This window comes from Ursus arctos, unplaced genomic scaffold (assembly GCF_023065955.2).
Source record: "Ursus arctos isolate Adak ecotype North America unplaced genomic scaffold, UrsArc2.0 scaffold_28, whole genome shotgun sequence".
NCBI classification, from domain to species: Eukaryota; Metazoa; Chordata; class Mammalia; order Carnivora; family Ursidae; genus Ursus; species Ursus arctos.
Genome location: NW_026622963.1, coordinates 14,252,931 through 14,272,354, shown reverse-complemented (window position 1 = coordinate 14,272,354; position 19,424 = coordinate 14,252,931). Strand labels below are relative to the sequence as shown.

At 34.7% G+C, this 19,424-nt stretch overlaps 1 protein-coding gene across 1 annotated transcript in view; it reads left to right on the top strand.

The window, feature by feature from the left end:
- Positions 1-19,424, top strand: part of GABRG3 (gamma-aminobutyric acid type A receptor subunit gamma3) — a 635,102-nt gene that overhangs the window by 294,659 nt on the left and 321,019 nt on the right. The window lies entirely within an intron of this gene.

Sequence of the window (19,424 nt, the reverse complement as noted above, 5' to 3'; positions counted from 1 at the left end):
TGTTGTTGTTGTTTTAAGAACCTACCGAACTATTTCCCAGAATGGCGGTACCATTTTACATTCCCACTAGCAAGGTATGAGAGATCTAGTTTTCTCTACATCCTCTCTAGCGTTTGGTGCTGTTACTATTTTTTTATATTATCATTTTAGCTATTTTAATAGGTGTGTTGATAGCTCATCATGGCTTTAATTTGCCTTTCCCTAATGGTTAATGATGTTGAACATTTTATCATATGCTTATTTGCCATCTATATCTCCCCTTTAGTGAAATATCTGTTGGTGTTTTTTGCCCATTTTCTAACTGGATTGTACTGTTGAGTTTTGAGAGCTCTTCATGTATTCTAGATAGGAGTCCTTTGTCAGATATATGGTTTGCAAATATTTTCTCTAAGTCTGTAGGTTGTCTTTCCATTCTCTTAATAGAGCTTTGTGGAACAAAAGTTTTAATATTGGTGAAGTCCCATTTATTTTTTGTTCTTTTGTTGTTGTTCTCTTATGAATCAAACTTTTGGTGTCAACTCTTCATCTTGCTATAAGTCTTAAAGATTCTTCTTTTATGTTTTATTTTAATAGTTTTGTAGTTTCAGATTTTGCTTTTAAATCTATGATCAGGGGCACCTGGGTGGCTCAGTTGGTTAAACATCTACCTTCAGCTCAGGTCATGATCCCAGGGTCCTGGGATCAAGCCCCATGTGGGACTCTGCTCAGTGAGGAGCCTGCTTCTCCTTCTCCCTCTGCAGCTCTCCCTGCTTGTGCGCTCTCTCGCTCTCAAATAAATAAATAAAATCTTAAACTCATGTTAAAAAAATAAATCTGTGATCAATTTTTAATTAATTTTTGTATAAAGTGTGAGACTTTGCTTTAAGTTCATTTTTCTTTTTCCTGTGGTTATCCAATTGCTTCAGCACCATATATTAAAAAGAATACCCTTCCTTGAATGAATTGCTTTGCACTTTTATACAAAATCAGTTGGTCATACATTTTTGGGTTTATTCATAGTTTCTCTATTCTGTTCCTTTGATCTGAGTGTCTGTTTTTCTTCCAGAACCACACTCTCTTGAGTACCATAGTTAGATAGTAAGTCTTAACATTAGATAGAATGATTCCTCCCACTATTCTTCATTTAAAAAAAAAAAATGCTTTAACTATTTGCAGTTATCTGCCTTTCCACATGAATTTAGAAAAAGCTTTTTTTTATATCTATAGGATTTTGATAGAAATTATATTAAACTTCAAATCAAATTTGGAGTCAGTTATTTGAAAATATCAAAGCTTCTAATCCATGAATACATTATGTCTTTCCATTTACATAGGTCCACGATTTCTTTCATCAGTATTTTATAGTTTTTAGTGTACAAGTGCTTATAGTTATTATTAGATTTATACCTATGTATTTCATTTCTAGTCATTGTAAATTGTAATGTGTTTTTAATTTATATTGCATTTCTGAAATAAAATTCTTTTGGTCATGGTGTATAAATTCTTTTTGTATATTGCTGGATTTGATCTGCTAATATTTTGTTGAGGGTTGCTGCATTTATAATCATGAAGGATATTAGTATTCTTCCTTTTCTTGTACTCTTTGGTTTTGGTATTGGATAAGACATAATTTGGGAAGTGTTCCATACTCTTCCATTATCTAGAAGAGTTTGGGTAGAATTGATCTTAATTCTTTGAATATTTGGTAGAATTTCCCACTGAAATAGTCTAGACTTGGAGATTTTTTCCTTAGGAAACTTTAAACTATATATTTAATTTATTTAATATATATAAGACTATTTATTTTTAAAGACTTTATTTATTTATTTGTCAGAGAGAGAGAAAGAGAGAGAGCACAAGTGGAGGGAGTGGCAGGCAGGGGGAGAAGCAGGCTCCCCACTGAGCAAGAAGCCTGATGTGGGACTTGATCCCAGGACCCTGGGATCATGACCTGAGCCGAAGGCAGTTGTTTAACTGACTGAGCCAGCAGGCATCCCTAGGCTATTTATTTATATGATCTATTTAATGTTAGTTGATTTTTGTTATTTTTTGTATTTGAGGGAAATAGTCTATTTTATCTAGGTTGTTGAATTTATGTGTGTAGAGTTGCTTATAGCTGTCCCTTATTATCCCCTTAATATCTGCAGGGTGTCACTGTTTCATTCCTGATACTGGTAATTTGTGACTTCCTTCTTTGTCAGTCTTTCTAGACCTTTGTGAACTCTTGATCTTGTCAAAGAACTAGTTCCCTCCCTCCACCATCAATTTTCTTTTCTAATTTTATTGATTTCTGCTGGTACCTTTGTTTTTCTTCCCTTCCGCTTTCTTTAGGATTATTTTGCTATCTTTTTTCAAATTTCTTGTGGTGAGAATTTTGATTATTGATTTGAGAACTTTTCTCTTTTTAACGTAAACATTTTTGTGCTAGGAATTTCTTTCTCAGCACTGCTTTAATTGCATCTTACAAATCTTTTTTAAAGACCTGTTTATTATTTTAGAGGGGGTAGGGGCAGAGGGAGAGGGAGTCTTAAGCAGACTTCATGCTGAGCGGGGCGCCCAAGGCCTGGCTCAATCTCACTAGACTGAGATCACAACCATGAGATTATGACCTGAGCCCAGACCTGGATACATAACCGACTGAGCCACCCAGATGCCCCTACTAGCATCTTACAGATTTCAACTTGTTTTATTTTTATTTTCACTCAGCTGAATGTATATTTGATTTATTTTGTGACTTACTCTCTGATTTATGGATGTTTTAGAAGTGTCTTATATAATTTCTAAATGTTTGGAGATTTTCCTGTTTTCTTATTATTACTGCATTTTAGTTTTAATTCATTGTAGTTAGAAAATAAACTCTATATGCCTTCAACTCCTTTACATTTGTTGAAGCTTATTTTGTGATTCAGGATGTGATGTATTCAGATGAACATTTGATAGCTGCTTAAAAAATATGTATTTTGTTGATGGTGGTGGAAAGTTCTGCAGATGGTCATTCGAATCTGTTGATTGATGGTGTTATTTAGTCCTTTTATATCCATACTCATTTTTTGACTAGTTGTTTCATCAATGTTGAAAGGGGGTGTTGATGTCTCCAATTATAGCAATGGATGTGTCTATTTCTTTTTCCAGTTTTATATTTTGTTTCATGTACTTTGAATCTATGGTGTTTGTGCATACACATTTAGATTGCTAAGTCTTCGTGGTAGGATGACCATTGCATCATTAGGTCATGTCTTTCTCTGCCCCTGGTAATTTTCTTTGCTCTGAAGTCTATTTTATTTTATACTTTCTTTTGATTAATATTTTTATAATACACATTTTCAATATATGTGCCTTTTCCTTATTTATGTTTCTGGTGAGAAATCTATTACCATTCAAATAATTGTTCTCCATATGTAATGCTTGTTTCTCTCTAGCTTCTTTTAATGTTCTTCTTTGTCCTTTATTTTCAGAAGTTTGATCATAATGTGTTTTGATATGGATTACTTTGAATTCACCCTGTTTAGAGTTTATTCGTCTTCCTTAATATGTAGATTAATGTCTTTTGCCTAATTTAGAGAGTTTGATTTATTATTTGTTTTGTTCATTTGTTTGTTTTTTAAGTACTTTTTCTGCCCTGTTTTCTTTCCTTTTTTTGACTCTGTTGTGAATGTCACATCTTTTGTAATAGTACCAAGGTCTCTAGTGTCCTCCTAGTTTGCTTGTTTGTTTTTTCAGTGCATTCTGTCTGTTGTTTAGATTGAGTAATTTCTGTTTATCTATTTTGAAGACTACTGATTCTTTTCTCTGTCATCTCCATTCTTCTACTAAGCCCATCCAATGGTAATTTTATATTATTTATTGTATTTTTAATTCCAAAATTTCCATTTGGGGGACACCTGGTTGGCTCAGTCTGTTAAGCGTTTGCCTTTGGCTCAGGTCATGATCCCAGGGTCCTGGGATCGAGCCCTGCATCAGGCTCCCTGCTCATCAGGAGTCTAATTCTCCCTCTCCCTCTGCTCTTCTCCCTGCTCTCTCTCTCTCTCTCTCTCAGATAAATAAATAAAATCTTTAAGAAATAAATAAAATTCTCATTTGGTGCTACTTTATCATCCATTTCTTGTTTTGTTATTTTCAGTATTTTCACTTGTATCAACCATGTTCTCAATTGTTCGTGAAAGCATTCTTATGATGACTGCATCAAAATTCTTTTCAGATAATTCTGACACTTTGTCATCTGGTTGTTGGTTTTTGTTGATTGTCTTATCCCATTCAAGTTGAAATTTTCCTGGATCTTGGTATTATGAGTGATTTTCAATTTTAACCTTTTAATGATTATGTTATGAAACACTGAATCTTCTCTTTTACCAATTGTTCTCTGAAACCATGCTGTCAGACAAAGAAGGGAACCAAGTCCTTACTGCTGGGTGGGGGATGGAAGTCCAGGCTCTACACTCAACTTCAGAAACACTGGTGGGAGGGGTGCTTGGTTACCAGTGGGTGAGTAAAGTTCAGGCTGCCTGTTTGGCTCCCTCCAACATCCCACTCAGGGAGATGGAGGGTCATTTTGTATGGGTGAGCTTCAATGGTAGCCCAGGCTGCCCATGCAGCCCCTACCAATATCATCCTGCTGGGGAGACAAGAGGCTCTTCCTCCTGCTGGGTGGACATCCAGGATTCTCTCTTAGCTTCTGCTGGCACTTTGGAGGGGTTGGTACACTTTGTTGTTACCAAACACTTGTTGATAAGGTTAGGGAGAGTGCATTAACTTTCCCCCTGATGCTCTAATTGAGTAGGATGTGTGTTATCAAAAAGATTTCTATCTTGCTAGGCTTCCGCTTTCCTGGTTTTTTTGGCAAACAGAAGCAGGCTTTTCTTGGGGATATTTTTGTCTGTGCTTATTGGTATTTCCAGGTTACAGGCTTTTCCAGATCCTGTTTGGGATTTTGAGACAAAAAAGGAAATTCAGAGAATTTACCACCGTATTGGTTCTTGACTCCTGGGAACCCAAGTTGATCTGACATCTTCTCTTTACCTTTTAGTGTCATGTATGGTTTTTAGGGTTTTTAGCTGTAGTCAGTAGGAGAGATAAAAAAATAAGTAAGTGTATAAGTCTATTTTGTCTTGTCCAGAATTAGAAGTCCTCAATCAAGTCATTTTTGTGGTCTCAGAAAATCAGAAGACAAATTAAGCAGTATACAAGAATGGACACATAAGTATTCTCTTCCTTCCTATTAACAACTGCAATTTATAATAAAAGGTCAGTCATCTTACTCAAGGTCATGAATTGCAGAAACATAGATTTAGAAGCAAATTTAACACCTGCTTCCTATGGGAGTCAAACTTGTTCACAAAAATCTAAGCTTTCATAAAAATATTTCCCAAATATTTCCCAAGTGACCCTTGAGATCCAAGTCATAAAAAAAAGATAGAATTGTGGTCAGTTTTGCTTATATACAGGACATGATAGATAAGAAAGATAAATAAAAGCATCATCTATGTATTTAAGAACAGACACCAGGGCACTCTCCGTGTGTGACATCTTTCTCTCCCTTTGTCTCTGTCTTTCTCTCTCACATTCACACACACATGGCCCAGAGGAAGCAGCATATGAAACACCCACCACCTTTTTTTTTTCTCGTTGGGAGAGACTGGTTGGAACCCAGCAGAGCAGCAAGAGGAAAACACTATGAGCACTTAGAAAAGTCTGAAAAATCCTCTCATACTCAGGATAATCAAGATTTGACTGGAGTTTCCATGGAGACAGACTATAACTCATTATTAGCATACAAACTCCAATAATTTAACTAGTGATCTACAGAAATGACTCCTCTTTCCTTCCTCTACTTTGCCATAGTCCATAATGATGGAAGCAAAATACAAGAAAAAAAAAGTATATTTTCAGTTCTAAAAATTTGAGAAGAAAGACTGCTCGGTAAAAAAATCAGTTTATTACAGAAATCATATATGCACGTTTTTCCTCTTTGTTGGGTGACTTTTCAAAATGTAGAAAACAGATATTGCACTGGCTAATGAAGAATGTCAGGCATTTGTTCTCACTTCTGCCTTAGATGCCTTGATGCATCGGTGCATTGCCTTGATGACTTATTTTTCCTTGGGTACAATAAAGAATGTTTCCACCAATCTATAAAGAGCTATGAATTGTAGTTACCTTGGAGATTTTGTTATGGGTAAAATGTCAGAGCAGAACAACCTGTTCCTCCCTACTTAGTTCTATATATGTATATTTAATTCAAGAATTGGGTATTAAGGAGGGCACATGTTGTGACGAGCATTGGTTGTTGTACGCAACTAATAAATCATTGAGCACTACAAAAAATAAAAAAATAAGATCTTTAAAAAATTTTTAGCAACTGAAGTTTTCCTATAATGTGTTTTCTGTAATGTGGTAGCTATGGTTTGCTGAGTTTTCAGGTGCGTGCGTGTGTGTGTGTGTGTGTGTGTGTGTGCGTTACCTATAATATGGTGTGCAAAGGAAAGCAGAGGACAGGCTCTGTAACCAATGACTGAGAGAGGAAAACTCAGTTTCCCTGAACCTCATTGTTCCCCCAGAAAAAAATGTGCTAATTTTTCTTGACAAAATTTTGTCAGCATGTACTGAATTTTTTTAAGTATCTGAAATTCTACATCATTATTTGAATTTTCAGTCATTCAGTAAAAAAATCAGAATAGAAAAAATAAATGTATTTGTTTTTTCTAAGTGAGAAATAATAAGACATTCAATGACATGTAGTATAGATATGTAGTTTATTAATTAGTATTAGCTATTAATATTTGATGACAGAGGTGATATAACCAGAGAATGAGCAGACATTTAAGCTGGCTTTTTATTTTTTTTCTTCTGCTCCTATTTCTAGCTACAGAATCTTTATCTCCTTTGGTAGTGAAAGAGTTTGACAGGAAAATGGGTTCCATCCTGTCTGCCATCAAAGCAGATTGGCTTATACCTGGCAAGAGGTCACTCGTTACATCTGTAGACATCTTGCCTCATTTTGTCTCAAGTGGTAGTTTCTACATCTCTCCTATTGCTGCATTTAAATATAATCCTAATTATGTCTTATGGTCTACTTCTGAGCTAGACTGAAGATCCCAGACAGCTGAGAGGGCATTTTACTTGAAGAAGGAAACTGTCCAGAGCAGGCCCAGGCCAAGAGACCCCAAAAGATGGAAAGTTACTAACACTAAGCTAGAGATAACCAGAAGCCCTCCTGGGAGCAAGAGATAACCAGCCATTTCTGCTTCAGTAAACAGGCTTCCTGCCATAGGTTCCTTGCAATACTGTTCCTACCTAAAGAAGCCCCCACTCCCCCAGTTTAAACCCACCTACCAGCAGTCAGCATAGCCCTTGGAACCTGACTGTCTTCAGTCCCCTATAAAAGCCCTGTAACACACCCTTTGCCTGGGGCCCAGAATTTGGAGCACGAGCTCATCTGTGTCCACCGGCGTAAAATAAACCTGAGTTCTCTTACTTCTCCGAGTGTCACTTGGTCTCTCACAAGTCTGATTCTTATTTTTCTGCAACAACTCACCTTTGTGTCAATTACACCTTGCTTGGCACATGGTAGGATCTTGAAAAATATCTGATAAATTCATAAATTCATTTGGGAACTTTCTTTGCTTTAAAATAACCCATTTTAAAAACTGGCAGTCATAAGAGTACAGAACACAAAACTAATCTTATACTTTACACACCAGGCAAATGTACAAGTAAAATGATCTTTACATTCAAGTTTTATTCACTCATCAAGCATTCCCTAAAATCTTTGTTTGAATTGACCTGATATGTATGTGTGTGTGTATATATATATATACATATATATACCTCTTAAATGCAGGGCACGGTTACACTTACTTTAGGATATACAAAGTCAAATGAAATAGTCACTCCTCCCAAGTCTGAAACCCGTGATGGCTCAACCTGACTGCATCTCCTGACATCTGGACGATTTTCTTTCTCTGGGGGCTGGCTGGTTTGTCTGTTCTCCCTCCCATTTGGAAAGCTTCACACAGCTTCCTATTCTTCCCACAAGGGTTGACATAGGACATGCCCCTTGAGACTGTGCTCTGAGGGAAGGATGGAGACAAAGGGAAGTTATGTGAAGAGAAAGCAATGAGAGGAAAGAACGCAACTGTGTGGCCTTGGAAAGGAGGGTAGCATTTGAATCAAATCTTCCCAATCACTACAAGAATCTGGTTGAAAAGACTTTAGATAGAAAAGGTGCAGTTTGTACTTTCAAGGTTTGGAAGAACAGAGAAGAAATATCAATAATTCAAGGAGCGCACAGAGTTTGAGTGCTTTCAAGAAAGAAGTTCCTGAATGACTCTTCAGAAATATAAAATCTCACCTCAAGCACTAGAAATATCATAAGGAGTTCCTTGGTAAAGAACGGAAATGTTATATTTTAGTAAGTAGGTCAAGTATTCATGGAAGGGACCCACCCCTCCTTATCTTTTTCCTAGATAGGTAGATCCTAGTCTAAGAGCTGCTATGCCCGTTCCCATCAGATCATTCCTCAAAGTAATCCTAGAACTCGGCTTGTAATATGCAGCTAAAATGATCAACAGATCCATGCTATAGAACTCCATAGCATTATCTTCTGCTCTTGTTGGGTTGGGTGTCCTATAGATAACGGTGAAATCTCGTTAGTTGATGGCTTCCTTATTTTGTGCCTAGTAGTGCTGGTGAGAGTGGGGTGTTGAAGCCCCCAGCTGTATTTGTGGACATATCTATTTATCCTTTCAGTCTTTTTGTTGCATATATTTTACAGTTGTGTTGTTTTTGACATGCTTATTTAGAAACACTGTCTTCTTGGGAAATTGATTTTTTATCATCGTGTAATGTGCTTCTTTAATATAATTATCTTTGTTCTGGAACCTATTTTATCCTTTATTAAGAAATGATACTTTCTAAATCTCCCTGATTCGCTGGGATAAGTCGTTCTGTTTCTCACTCCTTTGGGAAGATACTGTGGCTCTGTCCTGCACTCGGTGAGGCCCCAGGGCCACATCATGCTGCAGTGTCAGTTGCCACAGTTGGTGAGATGACCCGATGCCAGGAGAGAGAAAGACAAGAAAAGCTGATGTCACAGGATAACTGACAGTAACTGCTTTTGTACCTATGGGTATTCTTACCCAAGAAAGAGACGGTACAGAAGAGATCTTGAGGAAGCTAGAAATCTTGACAAAAAAGAAATATAAGTGACATTATTCTTGGTGACTACAGTTTAAATCTTGGCCTGATGTGGTCTGAGGAAATATACGCTGAGGGAGCAAATGAAGTAATTCACAGGTTGGCTTTTTCTTTTCTTGCTTCACACACAATCATTCTCCTTGAAGACTCCATGACATCTGATAGTTATGTTTTCCAAAAACAATTTAAAAGCTTTGCAGTAAAACCATGGATAAAATTTATTTCATCAAGTCGACCAATAAACAAACAAATAGATCTCTTATAAGTCAGGAACCCAAGCTTGACGTTTAGATATGAAGGCTTAATTTAGTCAAATGCATGTTTTGTTCAATTTAGTAATTGTAATTTTTTTTGCATCAGTGCTTCAAGAAAAATTAATTCAGTATTTAATAGATTAAAGGTTTATGAACAGGAAATCAAGGTAATTTCATCATAAGCTGTAGTCTATATTGTATATTGTCAATACTCACACTAAAAGTAATCAAATGAGTGACTGTCACATCGTAGATAGCTAATTATCTTAGGCCTAATCAATTAAAGAATTGGAGAATTGTTGGCTTGGAAGGAAAATTTGAGATGGTTTTGTTCAGCTTCTAATTTTGTGAAGGTGCAGCTGATGCCCAGTAGGTGGAACTCGCTGAGAATGCTACCTAAGGGTGGGTGGGTCAGGGCACCTTAGCCTGCAAGACGTCTCCTAGGAAAGGATACGAAGACAAACTTAATTTATATTTTACTTTATTTATTTTAATTTTATTTTTGTTATCTCTTTAAAGTAGTATTTTTAATGATATGGAATTTGCCATTTTATGGATTGAGAAGTTGTGATAAATATGTTAATAAGAAAGATACAAAGACTTGAATTATGAAAGAATATTTTGAAAAAGTTATTAGGAGGATAAAGGGTTAAGTTCTTTTTCCACGCAAAATTAAAAAAAAAAATAGAACTTCCCCAAAATAAATACATGATAAAATTTGAGTCAATAAAGTCCATTTTTTATAGCACTTATAAGTACTTTGTGATGAGGAGTATAAATTTTAATCCTGAAATTAAAAAAAAATGTTTTGGAAGATAATGGATTAGATTGCACACAGTCTATCAATAAACAGCTTTTGAGTTGGTCTATCCTAACTGAACACACAGCCAGTTCTTGCAAGGAAATTTACACTTTTAATGAGCAGATCCCTTGAATTTGAAAACTCAAATACTTTTTTCTGCAAGTAACAGGAAGTATTTTGATTCTGCCTTTGGAATACACTGATCATTACAAATCACCTAATTATGTGGGAGATTTATAATCTTACTTATATAAATAATATTATATAATATAATAATATAAATATAATATATATGTTGGGAGATTTATAATATTAAGGATGAAATGAAAGTCTTCAGTAGGTAATATGTATGAGAAATATTTTCAAAAAATGTGTTTAATGTTTTGAGTAAAAATAGAATTATTGCATGGTGCACTGGGTGTTATACGCAACTAATGAATCATCGAATTTTACATCAGAAACCAGGGATGTACTGTATGGCGACTAACATAATATAATTTAAAAAATAAAAAAAAATAGAATTATTAAATCAGCACAATTAGGCAAAAGGTCATGGTTAGCAAGATCATGTCTCAAAGATATATTTGAATATGCAGACATTTAAGTATGCTTTTGGGGTTATGTCAATCACAAGAGAAGGGATTAAGATAATGAAACTGGTGCAGGTGACAATGACTAAGATGGTAAGGCTTAGAGTAAGAAGTTTATCTTGTTTTATAATAGATTGAGTCTAGAAGACATATTATAAAAGTCTGGATCACATGAGATACTAGGATACATATCTCAGTTTTCAACCTTGAGGATTTACATTAGCCGATGAGCTGCTAATTGAAATCTTTAAATATCTTACCCCCTATTGCACGTCAAGTTCCAATTAAATATAAACAAATGAGAGCTTTCAGCTGCATATTAGTAACATTAAGAATTATTTACTCTTTTCTATGAAATAATTTATCAATTCTTTTCTAACTTTTGAAACAATCTACTGTCTTAACTACTTTGGTTGATAAACAGACTTCACAACTTTCTTATTTACTTCCTTCTGAAATTCAACATCAATGACCTTAATAAAATTCCCAAATCGGATCCTCATTTTATTAGGTTTTTATTATTGTGAGGAGCAGCTGTTCAATGTTAACACCTTCTCTATCATTTAACAAGTGTTACATTCATCAACAGACTTTGGCCATTACCCTGTATTTATTCATTGCCTTTTTCAAGTGAATTAAAATGAAAAGATTATTTAAAAACATTACCAGCCTTTTCTCAGCCATATTAAGAACATTTTAAAAAGCTTAAAGTTAAACAATAATTGTTTTTGACGAACAATAATGTTTTATAATATAAAGAGGGAAAGGTGAGTTGGCTTTGGTATGAGCCTCACTTCTTTATAATGCTTTCATCTTCTTGCACTCTTTTCATATAAATACTTCCTCTTTCCAAATAGTTTTTCAGAAACTGGAGGAAGGTTAATCTATGAAATAGGCAATAGAAAAATAAAATATTAATGTAGCAGAATACTGAAAGAACACCCTTTTCCTCCACATCTTCATGGGCTTTGTCATGAATGAATATGTTTGCATGTGTATCTAATCTTTATAACATTTTCTGTTATATGGAGCTGAAATGCTGCTAATAAGAAATACCCTTCTTAGATATTGAAAATAGCTATTTTATATGTTTATTTCCACTGATACCCTGTGTCAAAGTCTATCTGCTTAGGCTTTTAATTTGGTTAATTTTGAAAAATTGGTTTTCTTTGTTTTTCTTTTTAAGATTTTATTTATTTATTTGAAAGAGAGAGAGAGCACAAGCTGGGGAGAGAGGGGGAGGGAGAAGCAGACTCCCTGCTTAGCAAGGAGCCCAATGTGGGGTTCGATCCCAACATGTCAGGATCATGACCTGAGCTGAAGGCAGATGCTTGACCAACTGAGCCACCCAGGTGCCCTGAAAATTTGGTTTTTAGAAAGATCTTTATAAATTTTAAGTTGATCATTTCAAGCAACTTTAAGTTGTTGATAGTGCTGTTAATGAAGTGGGATGGTATTTCCTTTTCATTAGTTGGTATTTTCTTTAAATAACAATAAGTAGAATACTTAAGATAAAACTAAAATCACTTTTTGCTTGCCTCCTAATACCTATCTACAGTGCTGTGCCCAGAATCAACCACACCCATGAATCTGGTGTGTGTTCTTCCAATCACTGTATTTTTACTTCCACTAACTAGCTATATTATCTATAAAATCTGTGGTATGGCTCGCTGTGTCTTCAATTCACACAAATGATATGATATTCCATTAGGTGTTTTAAATTGCAGTTGGCACACTGAATTTTATGTTTTTGAAAACTAGTTGTGTGGATATGTACAGGTCTACTTTATTCATATTCATTTAATTGCTTTGCAGTATTCTGTTGTTTTTCTGAATCAGTTCAGTTAGATAGTTTTGACCTTTCCATTTTCAGGATTAAAATAATGCATCAGAGAACAATTTCATCCATGTTTCCCATTCTTACATATGACAGAATTTCTAGAAAATCCACATACAACCTACTTAATGAGGGTTACTATTCAGAAAACATAAAGAACTACTGTACATCAACAAAGGAAACAAAAGGACAACACAGTAGAAAAATAGGCCAAGGTTATGGACAGGGGATTTGGAAAAGAGATAAATTGAGTCAGCAATTAACTATGGAAGAAAGAAAGGGAAGAAGGAGAAGAAAGAGGAGGATGAGAAGGAAGAAGAGGAAGAGGAGGAGAGGGAGAAGGAAAAGAAGAAAAAGAAAGAGAATCCATTAGTAAACAGTAGTATTCAAAGGTAAACAGTGAAATAATATTTGTGTTCATGAGACTGCAAATCTTAAAAAGCCTGACAATATCAAATATTGGTGAGGATATGCAAAAATAGGAACTCTTTCCTATATCTTCCTGAAGGAAGTGAAAATTGGTAAATTGCTTTGGCGAATAACTGGTTATAGGTAATCATTTTGAAATAAGCTAAATATTTATACATTTACACATTTAAAATTATACCTCTCAATTGTTTAAATATTTTTATTACGAATAAATATTTATTATGAATGAAGGAATGTTTTTCTTCAACTATTGAGGTAATGCTACAATTTCTTACTTTATAATGTAATTTCTGATGTTGAGCCAACCTTGTGTTCCTGGCGTAACTTTTATTTGTTCAGGATGATTTATTGTTTTTATACACATTTAGTTTTGATACAAGTATTTATTTAGGATTTTTGTATTCTTGAGTTTGGCAGAATAACGGCCCCCCAAAGACGTCTGCATCAGAATCCCCAGAACTTCTGTATATTATCTTACAAAAGTAAAGGGACTTTGCAGATGTGATTATGTTAAGGATTTGAGGTGGGGAGATGACCCTAGTGTCTGGTATGTGAATCTAATTAGGGGTTCTTATAAGAAAGAGGCATAACACCAGAGTCAGAGAAGGAGACTTGACAAGGACACAGCAAAGTGATGTCAGACTAGAGCCAAGGAATGCCACAGCCTCTGGAAACAGGGAAAAGCAAGGAAATGATTCTACCCTTGATCTTCCACACAAGCATTCAGCCCTGCTAACCCATTTTAGACTTCTTTTCTTTTTTTTTATTTAATAATATTTTTTATTATATTATGTTAGTCACCATACAGTACATCCCTAGTTTTAGACTTCTAACCGCCAGAACTACAAGAGCTGCAGTTTGTGCCCCTACATTTGTGGCAATTTGCTGCAACAGCAGTAAAAAACTAATACAATGTCTTTAATTGTATTTTTCTTGTACTTTCTTTGTTTTGTTTATTGTCAAGTTTATTTTCACTTCATAAAACCAGTTAAATAGCTTCCTGTATTTTTTTTTTTAATTCATTCTCTGAATCAGTTTTACAAAAGAGAAATCATCCACTCATTCAACGTTTGATAAAGAAACTCCTCGGACGGACTATGTATGTTTTTTATTTGGGTGAGGGTTGGGGGAAGGCATTGGCAAAATGTTTTATAGTTTCAATTCTCTTAATTGCATATGGTAGCTTCCTGTTTTCACTTTATTTTTAGGTTTTGATAAGTAAAAATTCTGCAGAGAATATTCTCTTTCCTCTAAAATTTTAAATTTATTCACACCAGGTTGTTTGTAGTATTCTTTTCTTATTCTTAAAACTGATACTACATTTGTGGCTGTACTCTTTATTTTATTCCTAATATTTTGTATTCATGCTTTCTTTTTCCTTTTAAATCAGTCCTCTTGAAGTTATTTTTGTTTTATTCAGGTTCTATTTTAATATTTTCTATATCTTCTTCTCCAGCTTTATTCAAATATAATTTACACATAATAAGACTTGCTAAAAATTTTTTGTTTTATTCAGGTTCTATTTTAATATTTTTCTATATCTTTTTCTCCAGCTTTATTCAAATATAATTTACACATAATAAGACTTGCTAAACATTTTTTGTTTTATTCAGGTTCTATTTTAATATTTTCTATATCTTTTTCTCCAGCTTTATTCAAATATAATTTACACATAAAAACTTGTTCATTTGATTTTTATCTAATTAATATTTTATAGCATAGACTCCTACAATCCATTCATTCACAACTTGACGTACATTTGAGTTGTTTCCAGAGTTTGGCTATTATGAATAATGCCACGTTGAACATTTGCATACAAATCTTTATGTGAACATATGTTTTTATTTCTTTTGGGTAAATTCCAAGGAAAAGGCCTGCTGGATTTGGATAAGTGTACGACAAACTTTATAAGATGCTGACAAATAATTTTCCAGAGCGACTGTACCATTTTGTAATCCTACTAGCAATATAGAAGATTTCAGGGTACCCCACATCTTTAGCAACGCCGAATAATGACTTTGAACATCTTTGATAGGATTGAGTTTCGGTCTACAGTTTTATTAATTTTTCCCCATTATGCCTGATTTTTGTTCCTCTGTTCCTCTTTTCTTACTTCCTTTTAGAGTATTACTTTAACATTATTAGAATACAACTGTAGTTTTTAGATTGTTTCATGTATAATATTTTGCACTATATTTGAGTGTTTGCTTTAGGAATTAAAATAGGCTTCCTGAAGTTTTCACAATCTATTTAGAACTGATATTGTACTCCCACACACAAAATATAGAAATTCCAAAACTGCATAAATCCACTTACCTCTCTGCCCTGTACTTTATGCTACAGTTGTTAAATGTATTGTGACTGCATGTATCATACATGAGAAAATATAATATTTGCTCAAAACTGTCATGTGTTTATAAGGAAATTAAGAGGAAAAATGTAAAAAGTTGAAGATTTTTATTTACACAGATATGTAACATTTATGAAGTTTTTCCATGTTTCCATATATAATTTTTCTTGAGCCTGAAGAATTTTCATTATTATCTACACACACACACACACACACACACACACACACACACACACACGGACACTTTTGTCCAGTTCGGCTATTTAAATATTATTTCTTCATTTTTTTTCTGTCCATTCTATCTCTTCCGTCTTTTTAATAAGACTCTAATTCCTCAAATCTGGGTGTCTAAGAAGTCTCCAAGATGTTATACATTTTTATTTTACTTATTTTTCAATCTGGACAATCTATCTTTGAGTCCATTGGCACTATTATCTGTCATCTATGTTTTTTCTGCTCATTATGGATAAACTTAACTCCCTGTATTGAATGAAGAATATGAGAAAACATTCTAAAAATATCACCTATTTAAGGAAAAAAAAAAAGGACAAGGAGAACCTAATGACCTAACTAACTTTGTAATTAAGTGGAGTCTGTAAGACTAAAGACCAAAAACTGTACATAAACACTGTATACTAGATAATAAATTTGTGTCCTCTGGGGTATGGTTTAAAATTCTGATACCAAAATTGCACAATTAAATAAATGGATGGTAGGTATAGGAGTTGTGTTTCTCATGGTTGGAGTGAGAATTTTTACATAAGCAAGGGGAGGAGGCTGGAATGATCTGTGTGGTAATGATTTAGAGTTGGTTATGATTTAGTTGAGTATGAATTCATATTTAGTTTAATATAGAAATAGTTACAAGTGTGAATATTTATAAATAAATGTATATAGAGAGTAGTACACACATAGATATAATCCCTTGTTCTCTCAGGTAAGAATGCCTAGAAGCAGCAAACATATCTAGTATCCAGATAGTGGTTTCTCATATCAATCTCCAATTAAAAAAAGATGTAAAACAAGGCTTCTTGGAGAAATGTCAGATTCTAGGACTGGGGAAGGACATGCATGAATCTGGAGTATCTTATAGTTCCAGAAAGCAAGACAGTTCTTTTTTTTTTTTTTTTAATTTTTTATTATGTTTTGTTAGTCACCATACAATTCTAAATGCACACACACATACATTGGTGGAGGCATGTAAAAAATGCACACAAGTCAATAAAAGAGCTCCCCATGGCCAAAGCTGGAAGAATTTGTGCCAAAAATACATAAAGTACAATTGGTTTATAAGTGAAAGTATAAAATAAATACCAATGAGACCATACTGATATACACAGAAGATTAAATAAATAAATAAATAAATAAATAAATAAATAAATGTGGAGAAGAGGCAAATCTTCCTTATAGGAGAATTCCAGATAATTTATGTAGATACTCCTTTCCAGGAGGTGGAGCTCAATCCTTCTTCCCCAACTTCAGTGTAAACTGGACTTAATGGTTTTCTTCTAAAAAAATAGAATTTGGAAAGAGGGCAAAAAAGTAACTTTACAGAGGAGAAACTTGACAAACATGACCTCATCCAGGGGATCACGGTCAGCACCAGCAGTGCTATGCAGGCATGTACCCTTGATATGATGTATTGAGTGTGTCACTATACTTCTGTGGTCTTCCTCCCAAAAACCATAACACAACTCTACTCATGAGGAAAACAGCAGACAAATCACAATTAAAGACATCCTATACAATTCCTCACTAGTACTCTTTAAAATTGTCAAGATAATCAAAAACCAAGAAAGTCTGAAACTGTCACAACCACGAAGAACCAACCAAAGGAGAAATGGCAACTAAAAGTGATGTGGTACCCTAGATGGGAATGTTATGGAAAAACCCAAGTTTGGATACTTGTAGCTCAAAAAAGCCAACACTCAAGAGATGAGTTTTGACTGGAAAGGAATATGAGCTTTATTCAGGAGGCCACCACCTGGGGAGAAGGGACACTCTTGCCCAAAAACCAATTCCGATGTTTCTGCCAGGCCCAAAGATTTTTAATGGAACTTTACAGCAGTTCATCAGTAAGAGGGGAGCACAGTGGTCTGTAATGCTTCTTGATTGTGTTCAGACTCAATAGTGCCAACTACAGACCTTATCATGGTGTTTGGAGGTTGTGTATTGGTGCCTATGGGAAGGTTGTATAAGAGGGTCTGGTTCTGAGTCTTTCTAGCAAGCAATGCATGATCTATAGATATACAATGAAAGGTTTAGTTAATCAATCATGTGGGATAAAGGTTTAGTTAATCTATCATGTGGGCTAAATCATGTGTTTGCTAAAATTTAAAAATTACTAAGTTGACTGGAGGAGTCCAGGCATTGGCTTCTGGATCATGGAATAGAAAAACTGTATTAGGTAAAAACTAGGAAAAATAAATAAGGGGCACCTGGGTGGCTCAGTCAGTTAAGTGCCTGCCTTCAACTCAGGTCATGATCTCCAGGTCCTGGAATCGAATTCTGCATCGGTCTCCCCGCTCAGTGGGGAGTCTGCTTCTCCCTCTTCCTCTGCCACTCTCCCTGCTTGTGTTCTCTCTCTGTCTCTCAAGTAAATAAATAAAATCTTGTAAAGAAAAGAGCTTGTATATTTAAAAAAATATAAAATAATGGACCTTAGTTAATAATAATATATCAATATTGGTCCATTAATCGTTACAAATATTCCATACTAATCTAACATGTTAATAATAGGAAAACCTAGGTAAAGGGTATATGAGAACTTTATACTATCTTTCCAGTTTTTCTGTAAATCCAAAACTGTTCTTAATTTAAAAATTATTAAGAAAATAAATAAAACATTAAAAAACCACACTAACAGTTTGTTGAATTATACAATGAATTACAGGTGCCCCAATAACAACAAAAGTTCTCCTATTTTCTGGGGGCACCTGGGTGCCTCAGTCGGTTGAGCATCCAATTTGGTTTTGGCTCAAGTCATGATCTCAGGGATGTGGGATTGAGCCCTGTTTTGGGCTCTGTGCTCAGTATGGAGTCTGCTTGAGATTCTCTCCATTTCCCTCTGCCTCTCCGCCCCTCTCTCCACTCACACTCTTTCTCTCTCAAATAAATAAATAAAATCTTTAAAAAAAGAAAAGCTGTCCTATTTTCTTATAAAACTTTTCTCAGTAATAATAGAATGAATAATATTAATAGAGAATTTTATGGTTGTTTCAGAAATACACACACACACACACACACACTCATATATACATACACACTGTATTTATTGCCAAACTGTGCTTAAATTCCCAAGATATTTGGATATTTGGCTGATGTGATGTGGGCCAGAAGCAAATGGTAAAGAAAGCATCTTGAGACATTTTGGTGCAAAAAGGTGTTTTTATTATACCTGTACAGGGACAGGACCTCTGGGCGAAAAGAGCTGCACTGTGTTAGTGAGGAGTGATTGATTACATACTTTTAAGTTGACAAGGGAGAGATAAAGGAAGTTTCCAGAGTTCTTTTCTTTTTTTTTTTTTTTAAGATTTTTATTCATTTATTTGAGAGAGAGAGAGAGTGAGCACAAGTGGGGTGAGGGGCAGAAGGAGAAGCAGACTCCCTGCTGAGCAGGGATCCCAATGTGGGGCTTGATCCCTGGACTCCAAGATCATGACCTGAGCTGAAAGCTGATGCTTAACCAACTGAGCCACCCAGGCACCCCATACAGTTATTTTCATGTGTGAAAGAATACTTACAAGATCCTGGAGGTCTGGCTATTGTCAAGCTAAGGTTTTTTGCCTCCAATAAAGCATAACATTAAGGCTGTTGTGAGTTCCTTGAAGAAGGTCTAATACTCTTGTCTTGATTATTTGTCAATGGGATGCAGTCGTAAGGAAATTTAATTTTATCTAAATTTATTTTGCCTTTGTTCTCCTTATCAAGGCAACCTTCCATAACTGATTATTCCGATTATTATAAAGTTAGATATGACACATGCTTATGA